Genomic DNA, 20,043 nt, shown 5'->3' with positions numbered 1-20,043 from the left:
GGCCACTTGCCAGGGAACCCGGGCCCAGGCGCAGATCTCCAATCTCAATATTCCTTGGGAAGGCCAGCCTGGGGCTCTCTCTCCTCAGACTCTCACGGGCCAGGAGCCCTGGTCCCTTTGGTTCCCAAGCGGCCAAGTTCACGAGCTGTGATGGCAACTGGAAACCACAAACCATGAACGGAACCAGAAGTCGGCCGAAAGATAAAGATCCACTCTCACGGAAAAAGCAACGATAGCAGAACCACGGAGGTCGAAATCAAAACCGTATCTGCTTTGCATGGGGCATGTGGTTTTGTGTGTGTGTATTTTCTACACGTCAGCTCATCCGCTCCCGACATGTGCAAGTCACTGTCGGGCTCCTTTAACTGCTTTGCAAAACCAGGGGCCTGGAGAGAAGCGTTTTGGCCAAAAATTCCAATAAGGCCAGAGGAAAAAAACACCAAACAACTCTCAACTTATTATTATTATTATTTAAAAAAAAAAAAAGAAATACACAGTTGTGGAGGCAGGGGCATCCAATCCGGTCTACAACAACAGCAACGAACTTGGTGCTTTCCCTACACTCTCCCAAAATGACAAAATCATGGCAGGAGGAGTGTGCTCGTGGGGAAATGATAAGTATATTCAGACTTATCTTCTCATGAAGATAAACTGGCAAATGTAACCCAACTGAAAAGCCACCAGAGCAAAACATAGTTGTTTTTTGTTTTTTTGTTGTTGTTGTTGCCCTTTTTTTTTTGAGGCAGGGGTTCCCCTCTTCCAAGGAAAGAGGGTCTACCACGTGACTGAAGCCTTTTCCTCCAGAATTAAGGCCCTGAGTGCCAATTCTTCAGACAGAAATGGCTTCACACATCAGGTCTTCTGTGACATTTGTCAACTGCTTTCACTCACCATTGTGAAAATGTGACAAGTGACAAGTTTTTTAAGACAACACAAAACAAAATCGGGTACACAAAGCACGGTGGTGGCTTGGGAAACACCTCCTTTTGAGCTTGGGGACATTTTTCAACCTTCCTTTAAGTTCTCTTTCACAAAAAAAATGCCTGCCTACGTTGGGTCAGTGAGGTTTTTTTTTTTTAATTAACAGGAAAATTCTTGGCTTCTTCAGCCCTAACTAAGCACCTGAAGACCAGGAGGAGGAAAGAAGAGAGGTTTGCTTTTGGTTTTAAGGATAAGAACCAAATTCAGAACTTTCTGATTCCTGAAACATCTTCTGAATTGTCTTATAGATTCCATACATCAACTAATCCCTTATCTAGAACTTGATACCATAAGGAAGCTAATTATTGTTTAATTCTACAGAAAATAACTTATTTTAAGCTCGAGTTGATATTATCTCACTATTTCATTTTTGTATCATATTTTAAGTATTCCTAGGTCTTCTACTATATATTTATATCTGAGGATCTAATCAAAAGGACAAAAATGCCTCTTTGCACACATGACTGCCAGATTTCAGCCCTGTTCCAAGACCAGAAAGGGACAAGTTAATCAAGAAAGCACCCCTCCTGAACCCTGAAAAGACTTACCCCTACCACGAATAGGCCATTCTACCCAGAAAGTAGATGTTTTCTTTTCCCTAAGAGTCTGTTTTCCAAAAACCCCCTTACTCACTGCCTGCCCAGTGCACATTGTCTATACCCCACCCCCAGGAGTATAAATCTTGAAAGCACTTTCGAGCCAAACCAGACAGAGCCCCAGTAAAGCCCATGGGACACAAGGGATGCTCCCTCTTTCAGTGCAAAGTTCTTCCTTCAGATTTGGAAACACATCTCAATGTTTCTTCCAAATTCATTTAGTTGCATTACTTGTTCTGAAATGATTGGGAGGTCTACCAACGGCCGGGTCAACTTGAGGGCTTCGATGTGCTGGTGGGTTTTGGTGGAGATGGTAGTTTAAATTATCTCAAAGTGTTCTGCCTAAATTCTACTGCTAAACTAGTCTAGAATATTCAGATTCTCAGAATTCAGTATTGAGCCATAATTGTAAAATCTTAACTTTTTATTATCATCCCTGGATTCTTTCTTCAACTGAGTTGGAGAAAGTCAGAAAGTAAAATTCTAATAAATTTGCCTCTGGGCGAACAGATTTGCCTGGAATGAACACTTAATGTATACCACCACCCCATACAATGAACTGTACCCCAATTAGAGAAAAAAGCTCCTAGGACTTTAACCTTCATTTACACCAGCACTCCCAATGGTTAGATTTTTGGGCTGGGGGCAAGACTGTACAACCATGAATTTCTTGGTGGTCCACTGCCAAGCTCCTTACTCACTCCAGTCTTTCAAATGCTCCTTTGAACAAGCCTGGAGTCCAAGTCCAGTCCACTCCACAAAAGAAAAGAAACAAGAAAACCCCAAAACCAAAAGAGCAAAACCAAACAGTAACAACTCAATGGCAGGCTTTACCAGCTCCTCCCAAAACAAAAGGAAACTAGAGTCTTCTAAGACCATCCTGGACCAAACCAACACTATAGAAATAGGGGGTGGGGGGAGTAAAACCAGAAATTTTTAGATGAAAATCATAAAATTCCCAGGAATGCAAACTACTGGATGAATCTAGAATACAAGGTCCATATAGATCCTAACGAGTCTGAGTCGTGTAAACACCAGTATTTAGCTCCGAAAGTTACTTCTCTAAAGTTCAATGTTGCCATTCACCTCATCAGTATATAATGAGCACATACTATTGAATACATACAAAGCTGGGTCACCCCTCAAAAGCTATTAAAGAAAAATAGAAAACTTTAAATAGATAAGACCTTCCAAACTCTCTTCCAAATATGCATAATATATGTATTTCAGAATAACAGTGCCTTCTTGACTGCTTTCCCGTAGAGAATCAAATGCCCCAAGATTATCAATTTAAACTTAGCTGTCCCTTTCCCCTCTCTCTCTCTCTCTCTCTCTTAAATCATCATTAAGGAAATAGAAAGAGCATTTCCTAGGCTTCCTACTACAAGGCTTGGAAAAACCCACAAGGATATTGGGGAGCTAGAAACACAGAAGAAGAACCTCAAGTTTCCTATATATTTTGGACCGTCAGCAGCATTTAGGAAAAACACCTCCTCTCGTTTCTGCTTCATATGTTTTCCTTATTGGTTCATTTACACAATGCTGCTCTCCTGACGGCGGTCAGTACATCGTTTTGTCATTTCTGCCTTTCCCCGCCATTAGTGCAGGCTGCTGAGACGACACCCCAGATGCCTCCCCAAGTGGCTAGCAGCATCAATGCATCCCCTTCCTCCAAGTGGTCCCCCCGTTGACTAATGTTCACCAACACTCATACATCATTCCCAAATTGGTCCAAATGAATTAAACACAGCTCTGCTTAACATTACGAGATTTAAATGGATTTTCTCTCTACAGGTCTGCCCCATAATTGGGTTTATCCATCTTGTTGAAGTACAGTTTACACTTGCTAACATCACGCCAATTCAAGCTACATTTTCTGCTCCAGTGGCAGGAGCAAGGCAGATTTGTCATCGGATCATAACAGGTAATTCAAACAACAATTAGTTTGATGACGGCCCGTATGTCAATGTCTGCTCCCAGCAGCCCGGCTCATACTCCCTGCTCTGTGTTCCTCAAGATGAATTGTCTTCACAATTCTTCAATTTCAATCAGCAACTATGCTTACTGAATCAACTTAAAAACTATTGACACAAGACTATCTTCCCTATGGGGCAGCCTCGCCAAAGCTCTGGCAAAAAGAATCCTCTAGTCCCCCACCACCGCCCCAGGATGGGCTACGACCACACACACATCCATTTTCAAGCCTTGGACAGTTTCTGACTGTCAACCAACGTTTTTTTACTCTAGAGCTTCATCTCAACCTCAAAATTCAAGGAGGCACAAGTTTGGGAATAGAAAGGAATGAATTTGCTTGTGAAGGCTCATCCATCTACAAGTAGGAAAGTGCTTAATTTTTTTTTTTTTTTTTTTGGTTAGTCCGCTGCAGGAATTAATGACAATTGTCAAAGTCTGAGAAAATGTTATAATCCAATGGGTAACACTACTTGTCATTTAAAGAAAAAAAAAAGCTAATATTTCTTTTAAAAACCAACTAACCTCCAAGCATCTTGAAAATTAGAAGATAATTACATAAACCAGTCCAACTATGGTTATGCGTTGTTTGGGCAGTGCCATAGTCATTAAGACAGGGTACAAATTCACGCACTGAAGGAGAGCTGAAATCAAAATATGAGATACCTGGGAAAGAATATTAAGTTTACACGGGGACTGAAGGCCTATCTCAAATTATTTGGTTGAGTACCAGAAAAATATACTTATTGGCCTCTCATGTTATGAAAGAGGTTATTATGAAAAAAATGCAAACTTATGTCCTCTGTTCCCTTTCTGCCCACAGTATACAGTACTTCAACACATTCACACCCCTGCTGTATACGTACTATGTCCCAGGCATTCCTATACAGTGCTCTAAGGATACAAAGATGAGTAAGACACACCTCAGAAGAGCTTACATTCTAGTCAAATGTTACAAGGACTAGGCAGGATTTTCAAGTGACATAAGAGAAGTGCAAACAGCAACCAACAGGAGTCATAAATCTTTGCTACTCAGCAAAGATAGTCCATGTCATCAAATTTATCATGTGTGGTGTTCTTGACAGGAAATAAAAAATATACAATGCATGACGGAATAAGGCTGATCTGAAATCTACAAATGAGTACTTCACATAGTTCCCAGTGGTTAAAAACAGCTGCCTGTACTTGTCAAGCAGTGTGCCACTGCCCTACCCACCTCATCACAGACCTGATCTCATTTCATCTCCCAACAACCCTCTGGAAACTAGCATCATCCCCCATTTCACAAACCAGGTAACTAATTTACCTAATTAGTAGGTAGACACTGGCAGAAACTGGACCTGAACCCAGGTTATCTAACTCCAGAAGCATATGTGCTGAACCGCCCACCTCCTCTTGTACCTATCCCTTTAAAATGCAAAGGTAATGCTCCTAGGGCTTCAGTGGCAGGGTGCCCACTTGAAGCTGAAAAACTAAGCCCGTGGTTCTCAACCAGGGGCAGTCTGGGCCCCCGGGGGACATCTGGCAAGATCTAGAGACGTTTTGGGCTGCCACATTTTTGTTAGGTGCTAGTAGCATGGAGAGGGGAGAGGCCAGGGCTGGAGCTAAACAAACATCCTGCCATGCACAGGACAGTCTCCTGTGCACAAAGAATCATCAGCCCCAAGTGTCAATAGTGCTGAGGTGGAGAAGCCCGCACTAAGCCGTCTTATCTCATCCAGCCCGGAAAGACATGCAAATTTCCAGTCCAGGCCTCAATCGTTATAGAAGCTGGTGGAACCAAGTCTTTCCAGCTGGTACCTCAAAAGACTAGGGGTTTGTGAAGATGCTTCAAAGAGTCCACAAATATTTGATTCTAATGTTTCTTTTTATAACATGCCACAGATAAAGAAATATATAGTACCTGTGCCTACTCTGGTATTTTTTAAATCTCAATGCATTACTCATTAAAATATTAAACAAACTGCCGACCACCCAGGGGTTTTGGTGGAACCCTTGGGAAGAATGGTCAACCGCCGCTTCTGTTTCACTGAAGAGTATGCTGCAATTCCGAGGTAAACTGTTCAAAAACAAATTGCAACCACTTATCTGTTTGACCAGGATGTGATACCGTGCAACCAAACCCAACTGCAGAAACAAATTAAGTGCTAAGTTTGATAAGCCTGCAAAGGTCAGCCATAACCCACTTAGAGATGTCTGTGCTTAGCTAAAAGGCCCCATGATTCTCAGGGACTTTATAAAAAAAAAAAAAAAACTATTATAAAGTGCAACTTATAAAATGAAGTTACTGGGAATTCCCTGGCAGTCCGGTGGTTAGGATTCGGTGCTTTCACTGCCAGAGCCCAGGTTCGATCCCTGGTCGGGGAACTAAGATCCCACAAACTGCTCGGGAGTTTGGGACTGACATGTACACACTGCTACATTTAAAACAGATGACCAACAAGGACCTACTGTACAACACAGGGAAGGCTGCTCAATATTCTGTAGTAACTTAAATGGGAAAAGAATTTGAAGAAGAATAGATACATCTATATGTACAACTGAATCACTTTTCTGTGCACCTGAAACTAACACATTGTTAATCAACTATGCTCCAATATAAAATAAAAATTTTAATAAATAGCTGCAAAAAATAAATAAATAAAAAATAAAATAAAATGAAGTTACTAAGAAAATACAACCAGCTGACTGCCACAGACCAGACCTCTACACCTACTGGCTGTGGTCCATATGGGGGACCCAGATGGCTGATATAGAACAGTTGTTTCCATTCTTTCCGGTTGTTCTAGTCAAAGACAACCAGAACTTCTCTGCATCCTCACCAGCCCTCTTACAGGCCATGCAGGCTGGGTCCCAAGTACCTTAATATGGTGGAGAATGAAAAGATACAAATATCTCAACTTATACAAATACAATGATACAATTAGAATAGACAGAAGTTAAAAACCACTAAGTGAAAATGAGATTGTTTTATTTTACCTGGCCAATGCAATGCAACTGCTATTGGCTTGGACAGGAGGATAACTTCTCCTTGAGAGATGGACGTTAAGCCAAACTGGACTCCTGGCTTTCTTGTCTCAGCCCCGTTTCCACCAAGTGGTGGGACCTCAGACAAACCAATTCGCCTCTTGCTCCTCAGTTTCCTTGCCTTTCAAAACGGACTCTACCTTTGCTCCACTCCAAGGGTGTTCTGGGGCCCATCAGCACCCCTTGGGGAGTGCGTCAGAAACGCGGGATCTCAGGCCCCAGCCTGGAACTACTGATCCGACATCTGCATTTTCACAGCACGGGGAAGTCTGAACAGCACTTAGACTGCCAGGACCCTCAGCCTCAGGGTCCCACAGCCCCCTGCATATGACAGCAGAGTCCCACCTTCTCACACTGGTACTAACTCAGGGGACGGTGGCCATCACTGAGATTACCTGTTAAAGAAATGCTCTCAAAAGAGAGACTCCTACCACTGAACAGACATCCTTTAGAACTCCGAATGCAACCAGTCTCTTCTCCCCCAGGGAAAGAGTCAAGCTAAAATAAGCCAACGGACAAAAGATTTTACAGCAGTTGTTCTCATGAAGCTACATGCATCAGAATCTTCCAGAGTGGGACGGGGTTCAGATCCCAGCATCCCCCTAGGCCGGTGCATTGTCTTTAACGCTCCCCTGGGGATTGTAATGTGCAGCCAGAGTTGGGAAATATTGCCCTTGCCCACCGGTTCGAAGGTGCTGTGCTGTCGCCACAGAAGCGGCGTCAGTATCACCAGAATATTTGTTACAGCTGAAACTCTGGTGGGGCCACAGATGTGCATCTCAACAAGCCCACCAGGTACTTTCTAGGTGATGCTTGCTCAAACCTGCGAAACACAGACCTAGTCCTGATGAATGAGGATCTCCAAGGGGTTAAAACCCAGGATTCTGTATTTTTGAGCGGCTCCCAGGTGGTTCTTTTGTATAGACCCCAGAGAGCTGGTTAGTCGCCCTTGCTTGAGGAACCCCCAGACCCTGCTGAGCTTATATTCTGAGCAGACAGTAGTCAGCATGAAGCTGTGTAGTACAGGCTCTCTCCAGCCCAGTTTTGAATCCTAATTCCTTGACCGTGCGCAAAATATCTTGCGTATTTGAGTCTCCATTTCCTGGTTCACAAAATGGGGATAATGGTGGTAAGAGGAGCTACGCGATTTGGGTTTCCTTCTGTGTTGTGATGAAGAATCAGTGAAGAACTCACATACAGCACTTAACACCAGACCCAATGCGTTGGGAGAATGCAATGCGCAGAAGCTGCTACTACTATCAGCTGTTGTTATCGCCTCTGACCCCTAAGACCAAGCACATCACTGCCCAAGCCACTCTTCCATAAACAAAGAAATCCCTCTTCTTGAGCCTTACAAAAGTATCTGGCTCTCCTCCCATAACCAGGGAGAAGGAAAGGCCTCAAAAGCTCATCAGAACCTAAGGGCAGTCTAGTTTCTCACTCAAAATGAGAAAAAGTTATCCCCCTTAATGACCTGGCCAGCCCTTAGTTTTTACTCAGCAAGCGAAAATGACTGAGCAGCTGATAAGTGATCATTGACTGATTTCAGAAGCCGCTGGGGCAACAATTCCAAAACTTCAGGAGGCAAAAATCAGAACCCTGATTAAAAATGCGAACTCCAAAAAAAAAAAAAAAAAATGCGAACTCCCGGACTGTATCCAAAACCTACTGAGTCAGACCAAGGGGGGTGGGGTGCTTATAAATCAACATCCAAAACATCACCCAAACTGAAGCTTCCTTGATACGTTTTGCTCACTGATGAACTCCCCAGGGGCCTGGCACACACTAGATACACAATAAATGTTTTTGAATGAATGAACAAGCATTCTGAGGTATGGACTTCAATTAGACAATTAGGCTAAAATGCGCCACTATAGCAAGTGAATGAACCTTTTGAATACGTTAACTGGCACCCAGAGGCTTTGTCAAACTACTCTAGTGAAATGACATCTGTGTCTGTCTGTCTCTCACATACACACACACACACACACACACACACACACACACACACACTGCATTCTTTGTGGAGAGTGGACATGAAATCTCACAGCCAAGCTGGTGATGGGACTAAAGAACCGTATGAAGAACTGGCTTCTGCGAGTTCTCCCTCTTAGCCCAGATCTGCTCCTCAATGGATATCGCAAACCCTCACAAAACCTGAAAGGCCAGGGAACTTGTGGAGCAAGGGAGGGCCTAGAACTCAAGAGACGACCATCGGAAACATCAACTAGGGAAAAGCCAGGCACCCTCAAACATCCTGCTCAAACCTGCTGGTACAATTCTCTGGACATTTTTATCACGAACACCAAGGATCTACTGGGGCAAAGAGATGGACCCTGAGCCATAGCACCTCAGGAATCTTAACAATGTTATAACACGGACAAGACTGAGTGCCAAGTTCACATTCAAGAATAAAGGACCAAGAGGGGACAGGACACTCTCCAAATTGTATCCTTCTCTCGCTGGCTCCACAAAGCACCCAGGCCCTGGAGGAAGGTCCTCAGGCCGTAGTGAATCATGGCAGATGAGTTCTAAGACCAAGCAGAATGGTATGGGCTGGGAGAACTCAGATGGAAGCTTGCAGCCTTGAGGATGAAAGGGAAAGCAACACCCACTACAAAATCTCCACCGCTCAGCTGTGTAAACAAATAAAATGGTCCATTTCTTCTGGATCCTCTCCTAGTTGTCTTTGCACGCACACACACAAACCACTGCACATCTGAAAAGAAAAACAACGAAGAAAGGTCTACACAGTTTGTTTTTGCTGCGTGTGGAGTTTTTTTTTCCTAAATCACATCTGACTTGGTGTTAAAACATCAACCTTTGGCCAAAATACTCTTAAAACAAAGGCTTAATTGGTTGTGAAGTAGCCCTTCTGAAAACCAACGGAAACATCTTCTGTGGATCCTGACCTTGATTCCAACACTACTCTTGGGGTTGGAAGGAGTGTGGGAAGAGCTCTCTTCAGGGAGGTAGTGGGGACAGTGCCGAAACGTTTATCCACAATCACCTGCAGGGCACTCCTGGGAGGTATCTGCAAAGCGAGTCCACCTCTGCGCTCAGCCTGCAGGATCTCTTCCGGGTTAATGGAGACAGTGGGAGGAGTTCCCAGAAACAGGCCCCCAGTGGGAGGAGCTCCCACTGGGGCCAGAAAGCAAAGCCGTGCGTGAAGGGGCGTGCACTGGAGCTTGGGCAAGCTGGCTTCTGATCCCACCCAGATCTTTTTTTTTTTTTGCGGTACGCGGGCCTCTCACTGCTGTGGCCTCTCCCGTTGCGGAGCACAGGCTCCGGACGCGCAGGCTCAGCGGCCATGGCTCACGGGCCCAGCCGCTCCGCGGCATGTGGGATCTTCCCGGACCGGGGCACGAACCCGTGTCCCCTGCCTCGGCAGGCGGACTCTCAACCACTGCGCCACCAGGGAAACCCCCTACCCCGATCTTTTTACTGCTCCCCCTCCTGTGTGCCACTCTCACACCCAACAACCACTATGCTGGTGCATTTCAAAAGATATCATTTGAAATCCAGTGTTCAAGTCTCTCTCAAAAGGGCATGCAAGCTAAACACACATATCACTCTCCCAGTCCACTCCCGAGTGTGAACAGAATCCAACACACATATTCCTCCGAAAGATCTGGGTGAGAATGTTACTAGGGCCTTATACTCATAGTAGCAGGAAACTGGAAGCAATCCAAATACCCAAAAGCACAGAAAGGACACCTGCACTGTGGCATACAGTACATGGCAATAAAAAGGAGCATACCATGCTGCCGGCAATAACAGGGGTGAAACACACACATAGGCCAAGTAGGGCCAGACATGAGACAGTCTATTTGCTACACAATCCCATTGCTAAGAAGCTAAAACACAGGCAAAACTAATCCATGGTGATAGATGAAACTAATCCAGGGTGAGAATTTTGGTCAGCAGTCGCGGGAAGCTTTGAATAAGTGAGACCCCAGGGGAATTGGTAATACTCCTTTTCGGGGCCCCACGAACTACAGCCTATGAGCCAAATTCAGCCACTATCTGTTTTTATGAATAAAGTTTTATTGGGACCCAGCTACATCTATACCTATTCCCGTAGGTATTATTTTGGGCTGCTTTCACACACAATGGCAGAATTGAGAGGCTGCCACTGAGACTGTTTGGCCTACAAAGCCTAAAATACTTATTATCTGGCCCTGTACAGAAAAAGCATTCCAACCTCATTCTATATATTGATTTGGGGGATGGTTTCATGGATGTTCACAAAAGTAAAAGTTCATCCATCTCACCACTGAGGATCTGTGCACTGTGCTGTACTTATATCTCAATAAAACTCTCTACAAGTCAATAGAGTTAAATATCTATGTCTGTAAAAAACCAAAAAAAAGCCTTTTAATTTTTATTCCAATTATACTGTGTTAACCATTTAGGGAAAATATGGCTTTTGTGTTGCTCTTGTCTTTTCAAAACTGAGAGGAGTTAAGGAGATTGTCAAAAGTGAGGAAGATCCCAACACATCAATTGATACTGTGTCCAAACCTTTTAGAAGAACATGACAGACACGTCTAGAGAATCACTCAGAAGCCATTCACATAAATGTTGCACCTGGCCAAGTCCTGAGATTACAGGAGGGAAGGGAAAGGGGGAGGAATCTCATGGGATGCACGGTGTCATACTACTCTAGGTTATTTCAGGATATAGCTTAGGAAAGCAACCAGCTCAGCTCAGATTGAAATACTGTACCTATTAAGGTTAAACAGTTTTAAATTTCCAGGGAAGAAAATTCTGCCCTGACAATCACGTTGCATCTAAGCCTTAAACTGGAGAATGGGGCAGAGGGCAAACATCCGCTCTACTCTGCACGAAAGCAGGGCCACCCTCTCCTCTCACCCTCACGTTGCTACTGAGCTGCCGTGTGCCTTGGGAACAATTTATTGTGTCTGAGGTTTCCTCTTTTTTTCCCCTTTGCTTCTTTCGTTTCGTTTTGTTTCGCCATTTATCCTTTGATGGTCAAACTAAAATTACAGCTAGATGCCATGTGGCTTTGACCTCATCCTGGTCTAGCAGAGACTGGGGGAGAATGAATCCTCAAAGCATGGTGGTGCTGGGTCTCTAATAAAATATCTCTGTTTGCCCACATGGGCATCATGTCTTAGCAAACAGAAGCAGAGGAGAACAATACTACCTGTTCATGGACGAGTAGTAATGGTTTCAGTCCTCCAGACAATGAGCTCTGTAACTTACTCCATCTCCCTCCTGAGAAAGCGCTTCACACGGCCCGCACTGTGCCAGGTGGTTTGGAGAAAGACGAACTGCTCGGCCTAACAAGGGACGCTTCAGCAACGGGTGTAAAGACACAAAACAGCTACTCTGGGCTCGGCTGGTCTCCCAGTGACATGGCCCCAGCCAGCCTTTCCACTCCAAGATAGGGATCGTGATGCTATTCAACCTTGACAATTCCCATACCCCAGGCAACGGGATTTTCCAGCCCGCCCCCCCCCCCACAAGATGTGGCAGGCCTCAGGACACTGTTCATCATCCACTCATCAAGAGTTAGGGTTTGGGCTTGCTCTCCAACCAAGCCCTGAGTCTATACCCTTTTCTGGGAGCAATGTTCACTGTGCTGCCGATCAAAAGGAAGAAGGGTCCCCCAGGGAGAGTGCCAGCAGGAACACCAGCCTTGGGGACTTTCCTGGGGATCCAGTGGTTAAGACTCCATGCTTCCAATGCTGGGGCTGGGCCACGGGTTCGATCCCTGGTTGAGGAACTAAGATCCCACATGCTGCGCAGCGCGGCCAAAAAATAAAACAAAAACAAACAAACCCACCAGCCTTGGAAATAATGTGGGGGTGGAGGAGCCTTATCGAGTGTCGTACTTTCCCCTAAAATACACACACGGATCAGCAGCACGACTGCAGAAGGAATCAAAATATTTTTTAAATAAGTTACTGTCACCTCGAAATGAGTACAAAATACTAGGGGCTCCACCGAATAACAACGTCTGCTGAGTCCTACTTTTCACTGGTGGAATAATTCACAATGTACCTGGGACAAAGGGCTACTGGAAAGTCTTCTCCAGACAGAGGCAGATTTGAAACAGCACCGCTACAAAGATGCAATATGGCTGTGGACCGCATACACACACACAAGTTATCCGCAAGGGCTAACCACAAGAAAGTGAGCAAGGGAAGAACGGAAATGATATAACCAAGCGACACCCGCTTCCAAGGAGAGAAGACCCCAGAGCCAGACCTGAATGCCCCAACAGCAGGTTTCAAAAACCTCCCCTTGAAGGGTTAACCCAGAAGCAGAGGACTCAAGAAGTTTCGGCACCATTAGTTACACCATGAGGTCCATCCATCCTGGCCAGGCCAGGCAGACAGACGAAAATCGTATTAGTCTGCTCTCCCTCCACGACTGCACTCTGTTGGCATCAGTTCAGCTCTGAGCCTATATTAGTCCGTGATTTGTTTAGCCTTTGGATTTAAGAGAATGGAAGTACTACGTGAGCAGGAAACAGGACACTCATCAAAAGCTGGGATCTGTCGCCTTTCCCTCCCAGCACTTCCAGTGTCGTGTATCAACAAGTCCTAGAGAAATCAACATTTCAGAACAATCAGGTCAAAAGTGATATTCTTAGCACCACTTAACATGATTTTGATCCACCGGAAACAACTCTCTGGCTGTCACACAGCCTCCTCTGCTATCTCACCCCCCTTAATTCTTCCCATTCACATTCTGTCACCTCATGTGACTCCCAATGTAAGACCCCTCCTGAAGCAAAAAACAGTAGCCAAGCTAGGGGGTCTGTGTGCCCATCATGCCTGATCGAGATGCCCTTAACTAGAACACACAGGCTTCTCCTTCTTTCCCTATCTTTAAATCATTTTAGCAGCATTTCTTCTGCTCTTGTTTCTTCTTTGCTTCCAACCTCCCCCGAAGAATCAACCACAACCGCACTGCCATCATCACCACCATCATCATCACCTAGGTCAGGGGGAGGGGTGGAGAATAAGAGACACAAGAGACCTACACATTGACAAATCAAGCTTCGGGATCTCTTGCATGTCCTACCTGAATTGCAATCTGGTGTTCAATCGTTTTGTACGCAGAGTAATGTGTGCTCCCGGACTGAAAATAGAGCTGTAGAAAGAAACCAAATCAAAGCGTTCTGCTTATGTCACAAACTACAAGAAAACATCTTAAGCAGTTTATGAATAGCAGACAAACCTTCCTAGATTGAACTGCAGCCTTGGCATTCAATCAAGACCTCTGTATTTTTATTTGTTGCTATAAATAAGATGATCATAATAATCTAAAGTTTTTTTTTAAAAAAAAGCACCTATTCAATAAGCAAAAGGGGGGTGGAGGGGGCTGGGAGCGAGGATCAATGACACGAGAAGGAAAGACGGACGCCCATTAAGACATAAAGGAAGCCAGTGTGCTGAGCAAGATGCTGCAGAAAAATTAACGGGATGCTGCAAACATCATCAGAACTGCGACACGTAGGCAAGAGGGAGAGACTGGGAGAGAAAGGATGTGAGAAGCCACAGGACTGCAAAGGTACAAGCCCCCCAGAGTTCTAAGAACTAGGCTCTCACCCTCAAACGCAATTCTATTTTGGGGCAAACAAATGTGGCAGGCAGAATTCAGGGGCCACTCGATGCCTTATACATTCTTTCGCAATGACTAAGCCATCAGTCCCAGGACGGCTCAGGAGGGCTTTGCAGCCCGCATGTACTCTAGGAACCCACACTTCCCCAAAGAAGGAACCAACCAGTGCCTAAGAGCCACTGAGTTTTCTAAAGACCACCTATGTATTTGGGGGCCCCTGGGTGAAGGTACATCCCTGGTTCACCCAGACTCTCCACAGCAGAAGGCTAAAGTCTCTCCTGGCCTTTCCCTCTGAAGCTCTACAGATCTACCATCAAAGAAACGGGCAGCCCCAAATAAAAAGGAATACCAAGAGGCCTCTCCAAATTCTTCTTTTCCCAAATAGTACTTATTCATCTTGGGCTCCTACCAACTGGGAGAACAAACACCATCTGCTGACTTATTTTATAAACAATACAACAAACACTAAAAGGTCTCAACAATATCTGAAAATGCATTTTAATTGGCCATAAACGAACAAATGATGAAGAATCACACGGTCCTATGAAATCACTGCCCATCTCCCTCGCAGTAATAGGCAAATCAGTTACATTTCCAAACACAGATCTGTATTACTATAGCAAACTATTGCCATTACTACCACAGTACGATTCCTATTACCAGAACCTTCCTGTATAGCTGTTCTTTAGACCCCATTATTCTGTATCTTGCTCCCTGCAAGAAAAATTATTCAGTTTATACAGGTTTTTATTTGGGGGGGAGAAAAAAAAAGAAATTCACATAAGAACTTCTGAAGCAACTCATACTAAACGCAACCCAGTAGTAATGAAATTTTTTAAATAGCCTAAATGCACACTGCTCATGGGATAAGGCTGTACTGCTCCCAGCTGGGGATATAGTGGGTTCTGAGATCACTGTATCTGCTCCAAGTGAACAAACAAAAACACACTGCCTGTATATATGTTAGGAGTCTGCTTGCTCCCAAACAATACTAATCAAAGTTAAAAGAGGGCACAATAAAGGTGGGCCAAAAATATATACATTCCTTTACCTGTCAAAGCAGAGTAATGAATCACACTCCCTAAAACAACGGAAGATAAAGGCTGAGCCACTGAGATAAGCCCCCTACGCACACAGCACTCCACCCCTGCACACACACTCAGGAGCAGTTCATCCAAAGTGAGTCACTGAAAAAGACAGATGAATTTGCCCCCTTGGCCCCCCTGTCCTTTTTGTGAAAACTGCCAGTCAGTAAGGAGATCGCACTAATTACTGTGACAATTCTGCATTGTGTTAAAACAACTTTTGTGCGAGGGATAGGTTCCTCTGCGAGTTTGGAATTCTTGGCTGAGAGCAGCTCTTGTCGGAGCGAGGGACTACCCTGCTCAGGAGAGAGAAGGCAACACTAAAACCTCGTCCCCCTTTTCAGCCGGTTTTATGCTGCGATTTTCCAACTGCCTGATTCAGAGCTTAGTGGAAACTTGTCCAAGCTTTTCTTCCCACAAACCTTGCGGAGCCCTAAGGCAATCTTGCACTCAGGGTAACCACAGAAATCTCCTATCGTCAATTAAAATCGAATGGACACCTGATAACTAAGTATACGTCGTGGAAACAAAATTTCATATAATCACGGCCCTCTGAATAAATTAATGAAACTGTGGCTAATCCAAATTCAATTTCCATTTGTCTGGTTCCACACTTAATCCTCCCGTTCAGCACCACCCAAACAACAACACAACCCCAGAGAGAATGCTACAATTAAGACAGTAAAAATGCAGCTGAAAGGTCCTTAAGAATCTGGTAGGACAAAGTTAATTTCACCTTCACACACACCAATCTAACATCCCCAAGTAATGCAACTCCCCTCCTCAGGTATCCAGTAACACGGAATACCCGCCACCAGCTCATAAATCCACACAGTACAAGCTCCAATCAGCTCTTCACTCCCAGCCAGTACCCACTGTGTTGGAGAGATTTTGAGCTTCAACACTTCCCCCCAGCAACAGCGACGAAGACAATTTTCTCGTTTCTCCTTTGGGTTCCCAGCCCCTCTTTTCCCAAATACTCTTTTCTAAAACACACCCTTTAAATACTGCTTTTTCCATCCCTGGAAAACACAGAGATGCCTTGTTCATTATAGTCTAGCTTTTTAAGACAAACATAAAATACAAGGACCCGGTAAAAACCTGGCATTCTAAACTGGAACAATAGCTTATTTATATCTCCGTAAAAAGCTAGAAGAAAGAACAAGAGAGGGTTGACCCTTTGTGCTTTTGTTTGTTTGTTTGCTTGCTTTTGGAAGATGAGGGGCGCTTGAGAAATCTTAGGTGGCGATCTAAGGCTCACCTGAGTTCAAGAACCAGGTTCCCCCAGGCCTGGACTCTTGGGACCACCCCTGCTCTTGGCCACCTGCAGCACTGCCCGTCATTTCCGCATCCAGCAACTGTGACTCTCGTACCCTGGGTCCGCAACACACCCTCACCGTGGTTCCCCCCTGCCCCGCCCCCCCCAGGCACCCTGAAGCAGCACCAAATGAGAACTCCAAGGTACTCATGTCCTCTTCCTGTGAAACTCTCAACAAAACAAACCTTCCCTTCCTGTGTGCTTGTTTACAGTGGCCAAGCCCACCCAACCACCCATTCGAACACCTCCCGGTGACCCAGCCCCCTGTGGTCCAGAGGAAGAGCCATGGAGATGCGGTGGTGCTCAGCACAGCCTTGCCTACATTCTCCAGCAATTCAAAAACCAACGTTTTACGATCAACCACCTCCCTTATTAAGAAATCCTATCTTGATTTCTCTCATTTCATTTCTAATCACTACTACTGGCCCTAAATTTGATGTTTCAGATACATCAGAGATACCCAGAGATGGGAGAAAAGGGAAACAGCTTTTTCAATCACAGAGATCTCATCCTCAAAGGCAACTAAAAATCTTGAAACACTACATTGGGTTTCAAACTTCCGGTAGGATGAAGATTAATTTTGTATGCCTATTCACTCCACTAAATTGGGAAGAGTGGGGAGCATTTGCTGTATTTCCAGTTTTATGAATCACCAAGCTTTCAATTTAAAAAAAAAAAAAAGGAGAAGAAGAAATTCAGATTCATTTCCTAAACGGTTTTGGTTTGGGGGATTTTTTGGTCCACCTTCCTCTCCCCTGTAGCTACCACCGTGAGGCACTTGAAGTTTAATTTCCATGTCATTAGCATAAAAGGCAGAATAGAGGCTTAAATATCTAAGACTTTTTCTCAAGTCACCAGTCATTTTGCAGGACAGAGACAGCACCCCCAGCCCTATGCTGGGAGCCTCTTACATTTAGTGGGAAACTTCTGATCAGGCCTTTGGGTGCCTGCCCGCCCCCTTAAAAGATGCCAAGGGGACTTCTAACTTCCACAGGGAAGGCAAAGCCAGCACTGACTGCTAGGTATGGAGGCTTAAACATTCCTGCAAAGATCCAGACACAGAACATCTGTACCCTCCTACAACAACTTAACAAAGGCAACCCCTTTTCACTTCCTGGCATTCTCCTTCAGAAATTCTGCTGCAACAAAACACATGCCTTTAGACACAGGAACAATCTCTCCTACTGTCTCAACGTTCCATCCAATGTCTATTTACCCTCATTAATTTTTTTCTTTTCTTTTCCTCAACCTGAAACCATCAGCTATGAGTCAGAGAACGATCATTAACTTTTACGGCTTTCATACACATCCACCTACTCACATTTGGGGAAAGAAGTATTGACTTGCAACACTGCCTGAGACCAAAATCCTCTAAGAAGAAAAAAAAAGGGGTGGGGGGGAAATCACTTCAATAAACTTATATCTATAGGTCTATGGGGGATGCTACATTCATTGTTTTTCCACTTTGTGCTGCAGTCTCTTGCAAAAAAAGAAAGAAAGAAAGAAGTTGAAATCGAACTTGGTTATGGTGATGGGCATTTCTGGATTGGTATTTTTGAGGGAAAATTAGATGATTTTCTTTAAACATCAAAACATAATTACATTTCTTAAACTGTTTGGGGGAGGGGAGAATAAAGTGAAGCAAGTTTCCTGCTCTTGTCCAAAACACATTTCCAGCATGTAAACACACGTGGGCTAAAGCGCTGAGACATGTTCCTAACACAGCATTTCTCACTAAAAGTTGCTCCATTAACACTCTTAAAATGACGCCCCATCAATACTCCACTTAGCAGTCACAGGCTGCACACTCGTAACGAATTAATTTGCATTAATGTGGGTTTCACGTGTCCTTCCCTGGGTATACGCCGTTGTGATTCAGGCTTAATAAAACTGACACGACAATAACATAGTGCCTTTTCTTTCACTTTCCCAAACCAACCAACCCACCCAAAGACCCACACAAATCCTCTCGATTTCTTAATAATCTTGCTAATATATTTAGTACATCATAATTGGTCCAGCTCACAAGAACCTAGTTATCTTCTCAGTAAATATTTATAGCATCACTCTTTCCCATTCATTCTGCATTTTCTTAGAGAATCTCACTGTAGCCTACATCTGCAATTCATTGACTTTACAATTTACCACATGTTGGGATGGGAGAGGTCTTAGCTCCATTTGAATCACTACACAAATATGCAAGTGATTTATCGGTTTCAAACTAAAGACTGCAAGAGAAGGACTCCACTTTTCCTGAACATTACTTCTTCTGGCAGACCATGAACAATTACAGTTCGTACTAATTAAGCTCTGTAAATGTGCTGTGCCTTACTAATGTCTACCAGGCCTCAAATTTATTTTCATGATGCCAAACTTTAGCAAGCAATTTTAACTCCTTCAGGGCTGATCCCACTAGTAACCATTCCTTCCCCCTGTAGATCGAGCTGTTTGGGGCTACTTCATGACCAAAAAAAAAAAAAAAAGAAAGAAAGAAAGAAAAGAATAAAATATTACAGACATATTACCAGCCTGAAATCAGATGTGCCCAAGGAAGGAAAAAAACCTATCCTGGGAAAACCGAAGAACACCAGGGCTGATAACCCGTTCAAAGATCCCACAGCCCCATCTTTGTAATGAGCTGTTAAGGGATTCATATCTGTCCCTGAGGGCTAGTAAGTTTCTGCATTCCATTGATTAGAAAATAAAACCTTTCAGCCTCTGTCTTGAAGTCTGGGTTGGATGGAAGGAAGGCTCCAGCCAGCAAGGACAGCCCGATCAGCTCCTACCCCTCTCGACAGTTACCCACACACCTCAGAATCCCACTCCCCCTTTACCAGGTGGTCAGTTTGTAACACACACACTAGAAAGCCCACGTTTTTAAGAATGAATTAAAATCAGGAGGATAAGTGGCCTTCTCTGTCACATCGGGGTCTTGACCACAGATACCCCATCCCCAGCTCCTCACACGATAACTTACATGAAAGACTATCTGCTGCTGGATAGAGCTCTTTGGGTAAAAAGTGGATTGCGACCAGTTTTTACTGAGCTGAGCCATATCGTTGTTAATAGCCACCCCCCACCCATGGTACTTCTACCTCTCTCTAAGAAACTTCTAATCCCTAATTTCAATCAAGCTATTTCCTCATGCCCAAATCTCTGTCCCATCTTCTTACACTTTTCTAATCTTTCTCAGGCAAGCATTTATTCTTCCTCCCCGGCTACTTTTCTGTGCTTCCTCCCCCAGATACCAGTGCACTTCCCCCAAATGAATGGCCTTCCCACTCCCAAGGTAAATCTGGAATTTTTTTCTCATCTATTAATTCTTTTAATCAACTCTCCTCACTCTATGGCACTTTTTTTTTTTTTAAACCCTCACGTTAACTAGCGCACTATGCAATGTGTGTATTTTCCCTTCCAGCTCAGTGGAACATCGTATAAATTAAAGACCCATCTCCCGTATCAGGTT

The 20,043-nt window shown here is 44.3% G+C and overlaps 1 protein-coding gene across 2 annotated transcripts in view; it reads right to left on the bottom strand.

Annotated features, from left to right (window-relative positions):
* Positions 1–13,697, bottom strand: part of TCF7L2 (transcription factor 7 like 2) — a 189,026-nt gene extending 175,329 nt beyond the window's left edge. For both annotated transcript variants that reach the window (XM_024756058.1, XM_024756059.1), the window contains exon 1: positions 13,635–13,697. The gene's annotated coding sequence lies outside the window, so the exon portion shown is untranslated. The remainder of the gene's footprint in view (positions 1–13,634) is intronic.
* Between the last annotated feature and the right edge of the window lie 6,346 nt (positions 13,698–20,043).

Source organism: Neophocaena asiaeorientalis, unplaced genomic scaffold (assembly GCF_003031525.2).
Source record: "Neophocaena asiaeorientalis asiaeorientalis breed wild unplaced genomic scaffold, Neophocaena_asiaeorientalis_V1.1 scaffold85, whole genome shotgun sequence".
NCBI lineage: Eukaryota > Metazoa > Chordata > Mammalia > Artiodactyla > Phocoenidae > Neophocaena > Neophocaena asiaeorientalis.
The sequence above is the reverse complement of the archived record's forward strand: the minus strand, read 5'-3'. Positions and strand labels throughout refer to the sequence as shown.